This window comes from Papaver somniferum, chromosome 9, assembly GCF_003573695.1.
Source record: "Papaver somniferum cultivar HN1 chromosome 9, ASM357369v1, whole genome shotgun sequence".
NCBI lineage: Eukaryota > Viridiplantae > Streptophyta > Magnoliopsida > Ranunculales > Papaveraceae > Papaver > Papaver somniferum.
The window spans coordinates 39,469,614-39,482,560 of record NC_039366.1 but is presented as its reverse complement, the minus strand read 5'-3'; positions in this window follow the sequence as shown (position 1 = coordinate 39,482,560).

Below are 12,947 nucleotides of genomic sequence, written 5' to 3'. Positions count from 1 at the left end.
GAATCGAGAAGATACCAATCTTCCCTTAACTTCGACCAGTTGTTAACATATTTTCGACCAAAATCCCGTGATACTCTCTAATCCTTGTTTCCTATTAAACAAAGATTAATCCCTGAGTTTTCGAATCTTTCCAACATACAATCCCTGTTTAACTAAAACAGGGTGTTTCCAATCCAGTTCAGGCAGAAAATCCGATCAAATATCCATCTACTACCGAATCAGAAAATCCGTGATATTCCACACCTCTGTTTATTTCTTCCGGATTATCTAGCCAAATTTGATCGATGAAAACAGACATATCATGCCTGTTATGCTCCAATGGGTCCATCCAGAATAAACATGCGGTTGAATCTCCCCAGAGTGCCGAGAGAACCAAATCCAAGCTTTGTCTCGCTGCTGCCTTGTTTCCCGCCAAAATCTTCATTTGAATCGTGAAGAAGAAGAGGCTCCCCCTATCCAGAGTAGGGGTGCCCTTAGCAGCTGTCCAGGGGGTGCCCTTTGGGCAAATGTGGGTTCTGAGGATAATTTTGGGCTATACATAGCCTGAGTGCTCCTTAGCTAATTTTGGGGTCCGTTTAGCAACTGTCCTCCGGGGTGCCCGCGCAATTTTTCGAGCCGATTTTTCCAAAAATGTTTGATAGACGCATTTATCTGTCTAATATATCTTAATTGTATATATTGTTAGTGCTCGAATTTGTACTTATTTGGTTATTTTATTTATTTGTAGGTGTTTTTGGAAAACTAAGGCTTTGCGGCGAAATTGGCTGAAAATGCGGCGTTTGGACCTCCGTTGATAGAGTACCGGAAGCACCTCAGAAATACCCCGGAGGAACCCCGAAAAAGTGCGGAAAATGTCCCAGAAAACTCATTATACGGACCCTCGATTTTGGATAAGGGGTAACCTAATTACTAAGGGGTGACCCATTTCCAGGCAGCTGCTAAAGGGACACCGGAGCTGGATAGGGGGCATCTCTTCTTCACATTTGAAATGAAGTTTTTGCGGGAAAGTGAGTTTGTTAACTGGCAGTTTTTGATCGGAATTTTTGAAGGAGCTATAGTGCGATTAAAGGGCTGGAAATGTTTGGTCTTACTATATGGACTTATAGGAAGCTAACAGGGGTGATTTTAAGGGCCAGAAGTGGCTGGATAAGCCGTGAGAACCGATTGGAGATAAAACAGGGAAGAAGAAAAACTCGGACTCTGTTGGGTTTTGTTTGAGTCGAATTTGGATTTCCAGCGTGACTAAGTTGTGGATATACATTCTTATAGATTCTTCTATATCTAACTAAGATTTGGGGATAAGTTGGAGACCTAAAGAAGACGCGTAAAGAGGGTTCCGTGAAAAAAAAGGAAACCGAGTTATACTCGGATTTATCTCGCATTTTAATCGCCCTGTGTGTGTATAAATAGCATGGGATGAGTTCATAAAAGTTTATCAAGAGTTTGGGGAAGTTTTGGGACGCAGAGGATTCAAAAATCAGAGTTTCAGAATTTCTTCTTCTGCTGCTGCCGCCATTGAAGAAGCTTGAAGAACACAAAGAACAGACTTCCCAGTACAGTCTTATTTCCAGCAGCGTAAACATCACAAGCCAAGTGTCGTAGTTCAGCAGCAGTGGCTTATTATCGTTCTTTTCTGGATGCCTTATGTGGGTCGCAGACTCACTGTTTTATACTTTTTCATCTTTTTAATCAACTTTTGGGCTATAAACATGTATTTTGAGCAAGTGATTAATATGATGATCTAAACCCCAACACTGGGATGATGGAGGAAGCCCGATTTCACGCATGTGGTAATTCTAATAATTCTTTTATGACTATTTGCATTGATTTTTAATTGATTTATGATTTTTATTGAATGGGTGTGATATTATTTGATGGTGTATGCTTGGTCTATGTACTTTTGATACATCATGCTTGTGATTTACAGTCATTGCTTTTCAAAAATCTATTTTTGGCAAAGAACAAGAGTCCATATTTTTATTATAATTGATTGGAATTATTATTTTGAGTCACATGAATGGAATTTGGTGGAATCCTGAGTCTCAGTACCACTCGATACTGTGATAACCTTTTGTGAATATATTTTTTTATTTTTGAGTCTAAAATCGAGTCTACACAAGTCCGAGTGAACGACACTCTATTTACCACAATCTACAATCACATCAATGTTTATTGGCCAAAAATACCTACACACACATAAAACACCATAATATTTACAAAAATGAGCACTATCAATATATAGAATCGAGACAAATTAGACACAAAAATGTGTCTATCACCAAGTCAATCTCAGGATACTTCGCTAGTTCGAGGTAACAAGAGGAGAATTTCTCATACGATGCTAGATCAAGGACACTCTGTTACATAATGAGAGAAAATCTCATACTAATACCACCTGATTGGTATTAGAATTCTTTCCTCACCATGTGTGCCGAATTGTGAGCGAGGAAGAAGAAAAATCAAGGCACTTATGTGTAGATTATGGGAATAAAATCTAGTATTTGAAAGTATTTGATATATTCGTATTTTTAGGAATATTGTATTTTCGGAAGTATGAAAATTATAAAAAGATCCCTCTCCTTCTTTGGTCATTCCTTGTCCGAACCATGAGTCTGGATCCAACATCTTCTCTTAGAAAGATGCTAGATCAGAAAGAACAACTTAAGATTAAGTCTGGATCTTCTCTTGATATTAAGAGTAAAATCAAAAAGGGAGATTGGCTTAGCAAGAAGGAAAGAGAGAATACGCTGAGGAAAGATCAGTGTATTGAAGCATTGACACACTTTCGTGTTCAATCAAAGACAGAATTACATGCTCTTGCAGAATCTTTCACGAAAATTTCTCACCTGCAGGAAATTCTGGTCAAGCAACAAGGTTTTCTACTTGAAGAATTTCACAAGCTGAAGACTGAAAGTAATAATACGCCTTCATTTAGCACTGATATGAAGGACTGAGTTGCAAAAGATAATAGACATCAATGTTTGATTTCTTTGAATGATTATATTAGGTCTATTATGAATAAAACTATTTTTATGAATAAATTTATTTGATTTATAATTTTTCTTGTGATAGTTTTAAATTTACATAACCTGTGCTTGAATGCTTTATGTTATTGCTATGTATGTTTACAGTATGTTTGATTTCAGTTTTATTACCTTGATATTCGATCTCATAATGCTGTGAACCTTTATGGTTTGGGTGAGTTTTTGGTTTAGCAGGATTAAGTTCTAGCCCATGTTGGTAGGCTTTATCAAAGGATCATGAGGGGTTCTGATATAAACAATATGTGAAAAAGTCACAATATGTTGAATCGTTTGGTTTAGCATAAAAGCATATGTGTTTCGTGGTTTCAACTTTTGCTTGCAATAGTTAAAAACCGATTTTCAACCTTTCTCTGGTAAAGATTGGTTGTTGTTATTCGTTTGTTTTGCATAAGGATGAAAACATAATGATATTTCCATATCAATTCTCCCTGGAAGAAGATGCAAACATATCGGAGAAGAGGATGCGAAATTTGAGGTAACAATCTTGTTAGTTAATTGTTTTCCTGTTTAAGAAAAGCCTGATTTTATTGCGTATATTTATTGCTTTTGCTTAAAAAAATTTCGGTACAATTGATGTTTTATTCTATTATTTGTGTATGGATGCGTGTGTGATTCAATTGGTTCCGGTTAAGAAAAACTATTGTTATCTTGCTTTATTGTGTAGTATCAATTGTTTAGGCTTATAAAATTTCGGTGCAATTGCGGTGTTTCAATGTCTATGTTGTTTCAATTACTTCCGGTCTTGGTGAATAATTATGCAAGTTGATTTATTTGGTTTGTATGAATCGTTTATGGCTTAACGAAAGAAAATGTTTACGGGATGAATTGTTTAGTCCAATTTGATTCCAGATAACAGAAACTAAGTTAATTCTGATCTTAGATAGACTTATCAGAGTGGAGGTTTTGGTTATTCAAGTCTAATCAAATGCCTTAACAAGAAATGCTAGTTAACTAACCTAGTACTTGTCTTGTTTAAAATTAAAGGTCTAAGTTATATGGATAATTAGAACCTGATGAGAAAAATAGAGTTATCTTTATTTTGGTCTTATCGAACAAGCGATTGTATTTGTACAATCGGTTTAGCAAAGGAACTAAGGTGCTTAGTTGATTTTTGGTTTGCTAAACTATTAGGGAAAATTGCTTCGGGAAATTGTTTCCTTGGTAACATATCAAAATAAAATTACTTTGTAGTTTCGGTTTTGATATTGGTTATCAAAATTGGTGTGTGGAACCCTCGTGCTTAACTCTATAGGTTGCAAGTCTTGTAAGATCCTTTCGGTTTGTCCTTTATTTTTCCGTTTCTTTGTTTTTTTGTGACAAAAAAGGGGGAGAAATATATGGAGTAAACAATTGATACTATTATTGATTTATATTGATTGGTATCACTGAGGGAAAGGACATTGGTGCTTAAACATTTATCTAACGAAAGAGTAAAAAGCATAGACTAAGGGGGGGTAGCATATCATATGATGCTTGTAGTTATATGAACTACAAGGGAATAACAAAGACGCGCAAATTGATAAAATATACCTATCTTACCTTTAGGGGGAGTATTATATTTGTTATTATAATGTCAATAACGACATTTAAGGATTGAATTATACAGGTTATTGTGATGTTGAATTCGGGAATCAATCGTATGTGTAATGAATTCTTTTAATTTGTTTATCCATATGATGTAAGAGTTTTGTCACTAAAATTGATAAAGGGGGAGATTGTTAGAGCATAGCTCGGTTGAACCCGCCAAGCGTTGGTATGTCAAGTTTGGTTGTCATATTTTACTAAGCCAAAACTCATTTAAGATTCGCTTGATTATGTACTAGAGTCAACTTCGTATAGGTTAGCTTCAAAGTATTAGGATATGAAACATCACAAGTATTGCGAAGACTTGAAGAAGTAAAGAAGTAAGGAGATACAACGACAACATCATCCTTCCACTTGAGGTTAGTGATATTTGACTTGAACTGTTTCATTCCCTAACGCATCTTTCAAGTCATGCATATTGAAAAAAAAACTGCGAAGCATGAATGATTATACTCTAGTTAGACATAGAAATAAGGAATATAATACGAGGTTTATTTCTTAACCATTAAACTTTGTAGATAAGATATATACATAATCGTTTGAATGCTATTGTGATTATGTATGGGTATAAGGTGAAGATTTCATCCTAGGAAACAATGTTTTACATTTGTTTTAAGGAAATAAATTCATGAACTTTTTTTGTGAATCGAAAGAGAAATCGCAGGCATTATTGGTATTGTTATTCATTACATATCTTTTGAACTACCAATATGTGTGATTAGTATAACCGCTCATGACTTGTTTATGTTCTTGGTAAAACTATTCACAAAGGCCTGACTTTTATATTGGTATGACTTTTATTAGTGAAACCGATCTTAAGTAATCACCTGAGATGGTATGATCGATTTAATGTTATTGGTATGACCTACTCTGGGTAAAGGGGAACCGATCCTAGTAATAGGTGAAACCTATCACAAAGGAAATCGATCCTTGTATGAGGTCCAACAAGTTTTAGAAAGGGGAACCGATCCTATGGACTTGTGCAACACGTTTTTAAGGAAAGGGGAACCAATGCTATGGACATGTGCAGCAAGTACAAGTTAGATACCATATATATATGGGGAACTAATCCTAGTACCTAGTCAACTGAATTTTGGTAACTAGAGTGACTATGAAAAGTACTCACATGGAGGTAAAACTGAAACTTGTTTTGGTAGAACCGTGAAACCCATGTTTGGTGATTGAGTGTTCTTGATCAATCACGTAGTTCTTGAAAGTCATATGAACCAATTCTAAACTTGTTTGGAAGTGTGTAAAATTGGTTTCAAGATTGTAAGTATGAAAGGGGACTTGCAAAGTAAAGATATCGACATACTTTGAACATGTGCAGTAACGCTTATCTTTAATTGTTCAAAGTTATTCCTTAATAGCTGAAGGAAGAGAATCCCGGATCGAATAAAATAAATTGAGAATCTTTTATTTAATATTTTTAATTTTATTTTTGGAAAATGAAAATTAGTAATGTGCATTTACTAGTTGGTGATTTTCTAAGAGATTTTCGGTCATTATTTGGACAAAGCATTCCAGGAATTATGGAAACCGAATCTGGAATATATGCCTATCTTGAGAATATTTTCGGTTTTAGATATTCCTTGGTGTCCAAACTTCCTTGGTCTATAAATACCAACGTTTGCATTTCGAGCAAACTAATCCTCGTACAACAAAAACTATCTCAGTTGTGCTGCTACTGGTGAAGCCGCCTATTCGGAAAGGAGAGTAACCTAATTAGGCGAAATCTCTTGCGACCGCTCATTTTAAAGACTTCTTTGGGATTGAGAAGATCTATTAGTACCGTTGGTGGGAAACAAAATAATTGCGGTTTATCTTTTGTTTTTGATTGATTTGATTGACTAACGATGGTTGAACTTTGATTGCACCTTGTTTGTTTATGCTTGAGAATCTTCACTTCTGATGTAAGATTCACTCAAACTAGATCGAAGTTTCGACGAGGATCTTTAGACTGTTTGTAGTCTAAAGACGTCTTGCGATAATCTATTGCTAACAGACTCCGTTCTGTGCGTGATTGATCACAAGAAATTCAAGTTGATTGTGTGCAGGTGTTTATTGAATATCTAAGAAGATTTGAAGACAAAGAAGACTTTGAAGATTTCTGATTTGGGTTCATAATCTTTGGTGTGCATAATACTTGTTTCGGTAAAAGAGGATCCAACTATAATTGGTTTATCCTTGTGGTTAATTAGATTGATTAGTTGTGTAGATCGGCATCAATACAATTCTTTGTGATTAAAAGTATTGATTACAAAATATTAACAATTACTTTGGTAGTTGATAATAATATAGATCTAAGAACCCGACAAAGGAGTTTATTAAGATAAACTGAAGAGCCTTTTGTCGAACTCACATCACTTGGCTGAAAAGAGTTGATACCAAACAGATTTGTTGTTCCTTTACTGTTTGGAATATGAACCAAATGAATTGTTCCAAGTACGTTACTTATTACAGGTCGGAGGCGTGGGAATACAGACGAAACTAAGTGACTATAGGTTTAGTTGCTTGGTCTCAACTATACGAAGTTGGTTTGATTTTGTGTAGCGGCTTAATCCTGAGAGTATTCAATTCTGGACAAGGTCCTGGGGTTTTTCTGCATTTGCGGTTTCCTCGTTAATAAAATCTTGCTGTGTCATTTACTTTTATTTTCCACAATTATAATTATTGTTATTTATAATTTAAAGTAAATTACACAAACGTTAATTCCTATTTAATTGATAAGTAATCCTATTGTATTTGGTTAAGTCTGAACCTTTTATCAAGTAAACATACTCCGTTGTTGCATTGTCTCGATCTTGTATCCATAGTCAATCACACAAGTTATCTTGTTATCGTATTGTCTCGATCTCGTATCCATAGATGATCACAGGAAGTTTGAACCGACTAGTTGTATTGTCTCGAATCAGTGCATAGACAATCACTTTCGGAGAAATAACTTATAGGTGGAAAAGTTTTAGTTTGAGGTATATTTGGGTACCCTCTTATTTTCACTACTAAGGGGAGCTTGTGGAACTTCATCAACAAAAGGTATGTGGAGACTTAAACTCATCTATCACTCAAAAGTCTTTCTACTTTATCTCCTATTTGAGACAAAAGTCGTATATCTATATAGACTTCGATTATACATATTTGATATTTCGAGCCGAGTTTAACTCGCTTACATATTTCTCGAAATATGTGTTGGTAAGCTTTCGCTTTAACCAAGTTTATCTTATATTCCTGACGAAAGTCAAAAGTTGATCATGTGAAAATCGCCTTGTAACATCTTACATGATTTGTGTGAGACAGTCGTTTGATGTAGATGCTGAATGTTTCGTATTGATCATTCGATCACTTGAAAATTGATTTGAAGCTAATAGTTGATGTGAGACAGCTATTGTCATCTTCCAAGAATGTTTCAATGATTGAAATGATAGTTTAGAATAATTAACCATGATTGGATATAACACAGTTGCGTACTTGTATGTTAACTGTTGCAAGTTATTACAAGTTCGGGAACCATAGTATGCATACCCGTTCGCAAACTGGCAAACCCAAACTTAGTCCGACCACTTAGGTATGCGTACCTTTTGCATACTTGAGTAGGTTATGTTCTAAAATCGGTTTGTTCATGAACTAATACATTTATATAATAAGGAATGCAATCTTTTGCAAACCGTGGATATAATTCATGAATTGATTCAAGTGAATCAAAATCGATTTTGCTTCAATTGTGTCTTGTATACTTCTATGAGAATATAAACATTTGAACAACTCTAGAACTAGTTTCATTTGAGTCATTTGAACTAGTTATGGTTAAGATGAATATGGTTGATATGAAAGTGTTCGAATGGAAAACTTCGGTTAACTATTGTTAAGCCAACAAGGTATACTGATGTGATTTATAATTGTCGTTGTTGTAAATAGGATTCGAACTCTAAGACTTGTGAAGACTAAATTTAAAGGTTTAATGAAAATAATAAAATAGAGAGTTACTGGGACTAGGATTCCACCGCATTCATATCGTAGGGCTCAATTATTTATTCTCAACAATTATCGCTCAATAAATAAATAAAAAATCGACTCTTGTTTTGCCAAAGTAGATCCTCAAAACATTAGTTATAAATCGTAAGCATGGGACATCAAACATCTAAGCAAGCATGACCCATCTAATAAAATAATAACTAATTAATTCGAATCATAAATCAATTCAAAAAAAGTTCAAAAGTCATATAGAAAATAATACAAATTCACCCATGTGTGAAGTTCGGCTTCCTCCGTCGACCCAGCGTTGGGGTCTAGCTACTCATGATGTAGACACTCTCAAAATATTTTTTATATAGCTCAAAAGGTGTTTACAATGAAGAAGGGGAGAAAATTAACATAAACTGGGAATGTGCAACGCTTAATGGCGTTACAAACCCACCGTTACAATTTACAAGCAGCTGTTACAGAAACTATATTAGGGAACTGTCGTAGAATAACTGTCACTAAGCCTTGAACTGTGACAGTTCTAAAACGACAGACCCTTTCCGTCGTCTGTGTTCTTCGTCTTTGTAGTTGCAGGAAATCCTACACCACACCCCTTGTAATAATTTGTAGATCTAAACATAAAAATGATGATACGAATGCTAAAATTGTAAAGAGATACAAGGTTTACGTGGTTCGATCAATTTGATCTACATCCACGGGGTTAGGTTTTACTATGATTATTTGTAATTACATCTTGATTACATGGAGACTCCATTAATGAGTATTTGGAGCTCTAGTTCTTGAAGGAGGAAGAAGAAGGAGATAATAATAATACAACCAATTCTACTTTCTCTGTCTACAGAATGTATCCTGTCCTAAAGTATGTCTCTCTTTCTGATTATTTATCTCCTTTCTCCCTCTTGCCTTTCTCTTTATATAGTTGTTTACATAGTGGATGATAGCTTATGTACAACTAACATTTCCCCTAATTTCGGATCTGGCTTGCGGTATTTTCGCAAGCTTACAAATGTAACATTCACAACATTCCTAATTTTCGCAAGATCATCACACTTTTCTCATATTTAAATTGATGTCATCTGTTATGTCGTTTCTGAAATCATCCTGCGATGTCTTCGCGATGTGTTATTAATAATTTCGCAAGCATATTCTTCTGTGCGAGATTCTGATCCTACATCTTGCCTCTTTTTTCTTGAATATTGCTTGAAAAGCGATCTTTTAGAAAAAAATCCACCTTGTTGTAGTTGTTGGAGGAACGAGCGAAAGAATATCGGACTTGAAAAATACGTACTTGCCTCTATTCTTTTGTGAAGTTCTGGAACGTTGCGAAGTAAATAAGAAGTATCAACCCTTGAAGTATGCGAAGTATGAAGTATCCTTGATGAAGTATAAAAAGTACTTAATCCTCGAAATATAAGAAGAACTCTGCGAAGTAAATAAGAAGTATATGTCCTTGATTGCAAATAAGAAGTATTGCGAAATTATACTCCACGTTCTCTGCCTCATGCAATGTTGTAATGCAAATAAGAATTTAGATTAGTATTCAACATTTCTTTTATCAAAAATTTTCACTTAATTGCAAGTTCAAATCGTTTTTCTTTGTTTTGATTTTCTTTGTATAACTTGTTTCGTCTCATCCGATAAACATCTTTTATGGAAATGATCCTGATGAGGTCTTATGCAGCCTGTTGATGGAAGGTCTTACTAGCCTGTTGATGGAAGGTCTTATTTTGCCTCCTACTAATCTCCATGTTAGATATCATTCTCATTTGAAACAAAACAAATTTTCAAGAGAAATATATAAATTGATCTGTGCGAGATTTTTCTCGGTTTCTTTTGTAATTGTGGAATCTTTGTAATTCTGAAATTTCTGTAATATTGCTATTATACCGCCTTTTGTAAATCAAATCAAAAATCTTTTATTTTCTGTAAAAGAAATATTCTATAAGTATATATAAATCGAATTTTTTCGGGTTTTTTTTTTTTTGTAATCTTGAAATCTTAGTAATTTTTGTAATTTTTGTAATTTTTGAAATCTTGAAATTTTTATTATCGTGCGATTGAATCACTTTTTGTAAATCAAATCTAAAATCTTTTTATTCGTTCTTAGTATAAAGTAAAATGTTCAAAGAAGTGGTACTTATCTTTCATGTGAGTCGCTTTTGTTGTCAAAGAAGTGAATAAATGCCTTGAAATGTATGAATTTCCCGCAGCAAAAAGAATTGTGAGAAGTGAGACTTGAACCCTTGACCTGCTTCTTGGATTTTCTCGCACCATACCAACTGTGCTAAGCCTCTCTTGCGAAATAATCAAAGGTCTTGCGAAGTAATCAAATTCCAACTGTGTGAGAGGCAATTCTGTATAAATCTCGTATAACAAAAATAAACATGTGAGAAGCAAGAATTGATCCCGCGACCTGCTTCTTGTATTCATGCCTCCTGACCAACTGTGCAAGCTTCTTCTTTGCTAAATATCTCTGCGAAATTATCATCAACTCTCTTCTGTGCGAAATAATCATCAACTATTTTCTGTGCGAACCAAGTGTGCGAACACTCTCATGCGAAATAATCAAAAACAAATATGCGAGTGGCAAGAATTGATCCCATGACATTCTCCTTGCGAAGTATCACACTGAACCATCTGTGACAACTCTGCTGTGCGAAATAACTAAACAACTGTAAACCTTTATCCTCATCTTCACCCTTAATAGTTTAAATATAAATATGCGAAAAAGGCACGCATGAGGTGGGAATCGAACACGCGACAATGAGCTCATAAACTTCGCACATGACCAATTGTGTTGCCTCTTGTTTGCGAAATAATGAAACAATATTGCGAAATTATTCATTTTTTCCCTCTCTGTAAAAAAGAATAAAACTATGTTCGCAGGCGAACTTGAACTTGCGACCACGAACGCACATACTGCTCTCTGGACCAATTGTGCAAGGACCTCTCTGCGAAATTAACGCATAAAGTTTTTCCTTATTCTTTTATTCTCCCATGCAAATGAGACGAAAATGAAAAATATGTGTCTCTGCGAATTCGAACCCGTGACCTATTTGTTGTTCGCTCAGCCTTGAACCATCTGTGCGAATTTCTGTTTGTGACAGAAATCACAACTTCTGACTCTTATCATTATCTTCGTCTTTCCTTTGTTTCTTCACAGAATGCCTCTTGCTTTCTCCTGAACATGAAAATCTTCCACTTAAACTTCCATTTTTTCCTTAAATTTCACCACAACAACTAATTTTTTTCTCTCACTCTTTTCGTGTCTTTGAATTGTTGATGATGTTTACTCCCTGAAAGTGTGATTTCTTCCATAAAATTTCCATTTTTGAACCTAAATTTTGTAGATCTAGAAAAATATGAAAAATAGCTAATCTTCATGGAAATTTCTTGAACCAAAAAGTTACAGGAAGGATAAATCCTTTACTCGCTCCATGTTTCTAGCGCCAAAAATGTAGTTGCAGGAAATCCTGCAACACACCCCTTGTAATAATTTGTAGATCTAAACATAAAAATGATGATAAGAATGCTAAAATTGTAAAGAGACACAAGGTTTACGTGGTTCGATCAATTTGATCTACATCCACGGGGTTAGGTTTTACTATGATTATTTGTAATTACATCTTGATTACATGGAGACTCCATTAATGAGTATTTGGAGCTTTAGGTTCTTGAAGGAGGAAGAAGAAGGAGATAATAATAATACAACCAATTATACTTTCTCTCTCTACAGAATGTATCCTCTCCTAAAGTGTGTCTCTCTTTCTGATTATCTATCTCCTTTCTCTCTCTTGCCTTTCTGTTTATATAGGTGTTTACATAGTGGATGACAGCTAATGTACATCTAACATTTCCCCTAATTTCGGATCTGGCTTGCGGTATTTTCGCAAGCTTACAAATGTAACATTCGCAACATTCCTAATTTTCGCAAGATCATCACACTTTTCTCATGTTTAAGTTGATGTCATCTGTTATGTCATTTCTGAAATCATCCTGCGATGTCTTCGCGATGTGTTGTTAATAATTTCGCAAGCATATTCTTCTGTGCGAGATTATGATCCTACAGTATTCTACCTCTCTGCAGCAGCAGAGAAGTTTCTGCAACTTCTCCTCTTCAGCTCTGTAGCCTCTCCCGACTCTCGATGATACTTCTACGAATCCTGTGAAGCCTATTTATACTCATAACACCTTCAAATCCTCCGATTAAATGCAAATATATTCTCATTATTTCTCTTGGACAAACTTGAGATTTTCTTTCCTTCTTTACTTCTGCACGGCTTCTGCTGCTGTCAAATATCTTCTACACGAATTATTCTCGCAGAAAACAAACTCCAA